At 47.0% G+C, this 2053-nt stretch overlaps 1 protein-coding gene across 1 annotated transcript in view; it reads right to left on the bottom strand.

Moving 5' to 3' along the window:
• Positions 1-2053, bottom strand: part of LOC104499846 (short stature homeobox protein-like) — a gene marked incomplete at its 3' end in the record, with an annotated part of 5876 nt that overhangs the window by 710 nt on the left and 3113 nt on the right. The window lies entirely within an intron of this gene.

The following is a 2053-nucleotide window of genomic DNA, read 5'->3' on the forward strand; positions in this document are numbered from 1 at the left end:
TCAGCCCCAGGCGGAGTAAGTCCCTCTGTGTGCTGCGGTGGGGCTGTTTTGGGGTGGGAGTGGATATGCTGCTCTTTGGTGTGGTTTTTCAGTGAGAGCTGAACCCGGGAGATCAGAAAAGCCCTCGCATCCGGGGAAACGGGGAGCCGGCCGCGGAACCTCGAGCCCCCCGGGCGGGCAGCGGTGGTCCTTGTGCCACCCGCCTGGCCCGAGGGGTCTCTCCCGCAAACACTTAAAACAAGCCCACACGCAGGCCGGGTGGGACCTCGCTCGCTTTCAAGTCACCCCTCAAACATCCCCGGGACAGCTAGCAGGGGCCAGGTCAGACGCCGAGGCCTGGCCTCAAAGCGACAGGGCCGTCTGCTGGGCTTGGAAACGATGAAGATCTCCGAGGAGATGAGAGACACTCAACTTGCACAATTGAATCGTTCCCCTTTCCCCAGCCGTTAAAAGGAAACAAACTCCGCTTCTGTAGACTTCTGGACAGACAAGAGCAACATCTTTGCAGGCTGGGATGTAAAGGGCTTGTGCCCGTACCCGAGAAATGCCTGTAATCCAGCCCTAATTCCAGTCGTTCTGATTCAAACAAGAGCAGAACTTGCAGCTGCCGCTGCGCCTCCCCTGCCTCTTTTCCAGGGGCATTTCAGACCTTTCCCTCTCCCGAGGTGAGGTGCTTGGTTTAGCAGCTCTCCCCAAAGGATCGGCACAGACCAAAATGTTATGCGGAACCTTATCCTTACTCCAAAACCCACCGAATATGGGCAAACATTGACTTTCACCGCTGATAAAATCTTGTAGTTATATAAACACCTACAACCTTTGATGTTCTTGCACTTGCCAAGAGATCATACGGTTAATTAATACGAACTGCACTTCCTACATCAAATTTTCCCTTCAAGCTTTCCTCAATTGCCTTAATGATGGTCATTTACAACGAAGTAATTAGTGCAAAGAAAGGCTTCCAAAGGCATTAATTACCTCGGGTACCTCAGTGATTTTCTTAAGTAGGAATCGGCCTTCTCCTATTTGGAGCACCGTATTTCCCGGCTACAAGTGGCCGGGGAAACAGCGCCCAGCGGGTGGCAGGGCGGGCAGACAGCTGCGGGGACGCACCGACGGCTCCCGCTCCCCGCCGCCTGTCGCTAGCACAGCCCTCCCCGCACTAACCGGACATCACTGCCCTGAAAAGCCCGGCACGGCACAAACCTGTTTTTCCCTACGAGCAATATGCAAATATCAACAACATGCAACGCTTCCCCTTTTAACCGGGTCTTTCGGGATTTACATATTTTTTGTGAACATGAACATGCAAAATATCATCGTGCAGTAGCGACAATAAGACATTTTTTTTATGGTTGTAAATCCTCGCAGAAAATCTCCTTGTGTGTGTTCCTAACACCCCCCACCCCTCCCCAAAGGAGTATAAATTGTCAGGAGGAATTTAAGCAGCGTTTAAACAACTTCTCTTGCAAATCAGAACATCTTTCAAACAGAAATTATATTTAAATCTGGAAAACGAAGTGCCCTTTCCCTTTAGCTATGAAAAAATAAGGTTATGAGGAATAAAAGTGATGAATTAGCCGCTGCATTAAGCGATAATAAATCAGGCTTGGTGTGATTCACGATCAATTCCAATTAGTCATGAATATGCTAAGTAAAGCACAGTACACTGTTTTAGACAGTTATTTCTTCATTAAGGATCACTCAGTGATTTCTTTCACAAATGCTCTAATCTGATTTCCTTTTGATTTCCATTAGAGACAGTGAATAATGACATTTAATTTAGCCCTGCACCATAAACCCAAAGATATTTGTTGTAATTGAATTACTGCCTGCTCCTCACTATGGTCTCATAACTTTCAATTATAACCCTGACAGCTGGGTGATATGAGTTTCCAGTACAACACTAAAAATAAAAGGTTAATAAGGACTAGCTACCATAGGAGTTTCAATTTATTTACAGCAAATTTCCTCACTAAATTGAAACTATATCCTTTAACAGCAAGGGACAAGCGCTTCAGATAGGAATTAGAGAACAATTCTGAAAGTATTT

The sequence above is a fragment of the Buceros rhinoceros genome, unplaced genomic scaffold (assembly GCF_000710305.1).
Source record: "Buceros rhinoceros silvestris isolate BGI_N320 unplaced genomic scaffold, ASM71030v1 scaffold25749, whole genome shotgun sequence".
In the NCBI taxonomy this organism is placed as follows: domain Eukaryota; kingdom Metazoa; phylum Chordata; class Aves; order Bucerotiformes; family Bucerotidae; genus Buceros; species Buceros rhinoceros.